Raw genomic sequence first — 793 nt, 5'->3', positions numbered from 1 at the left:
TCCATTCTAATTGGCTGGAATGATTGTGAATGCAATTTCAGCTTCAACCACCTTTCTCTGAAAGTAGGTCCAAATTTCTTTCAGAGCTCTTGTCCATTTCACATTCCTGTGGTGCCATGTAAATGAACATTGATTAGATTGTCGTAAAATCTCTGCAACTCAGGTCACTTTGCCTTTCTGATTAAAAATTACAAGAGTGGAGTCGAAACTAAATTGGCATCTGGTGATTTTGAATATCATTCATACATTTCAAAAGAAACAACCACATCTGTACCACCAACTACAACTGGCTCTACCAGTGCTTCGACAAAAGGTGAGTGAGGAATTCCTTCATTGTGGAATAGCCAGGCCTGAGAGGGAAATGATATTGTTACCTTAGTTCTTTATCAGGGCATTTCTGACAAATGAATACCTCCATCCTCGCGGAGCAAAGTCTTCAGTTCAAAACTAAAATACGAAAGGCGGCAGGCACCAGTGAGTGCTGGAGCACATCCAAATCACCGCAGCTCTGGGAGTATCTGGCACTGGATATGTCTGTGTTTCTGTGATGCTGACATTTGCACAATACTGTCCTCTTCCAACTTGGGTGTATTGAATGTGATTGCATTTGTTTCACTTCAGAACAAACAACGACAACAACAGGGATAACCACCACACCGGGTTCAACTGCCAGTTCCACAACGGGTGAGTGCTGCCTTTTTTCATTCCACGTGATAAGTAATGAAATGAGTTAAAATGGTTACAACTTAAATGCCTGGTTAGTGAAGTCCCTGTGTCAGTCGAGGTTGATATG

The 793-nt window shown here is 41.9% G+C and overlaps 1 long non-coding RNA gene across 1 annotated transcript; it reads left to right on the top strand.

Moving 5' to 3' along the window:
• Positions 1-253: 253 nt before the first annotated feature.
• Positions 254-684, top strand: LOC122544824. Its single transcript, XR_006310466.1, has 2 exons — positions 254-313; positions 622-684. It is a non-coding gene; the product is annotated as an uncharacterized LOC122544824 (long non-coding RNA).
• The last annotated feature ends 109 nt before the right edge of the window (positions 685-793 follow it).

This window comes from Chiloscyllium plagiosum, unplaced genomic scaffold (assembly GCF_004010195.1).
Source record: "Chiloscyllium plagiosum isolate BGI_BamShark_2017 unplaced genomic scaffold, ASM401019v2 scaf_52148, whole genome shotgun sequence".
NCBI lineage: Eukaryota > Metazoa > Chordata > Chondrichthyes > Orectolobiformes > Hemiscylliidae > Chiloscyllium > Chiloscyllium plagiosum.
This window is presented reverse-complemented; position numbering and strand designations above follow the sequence as displayed.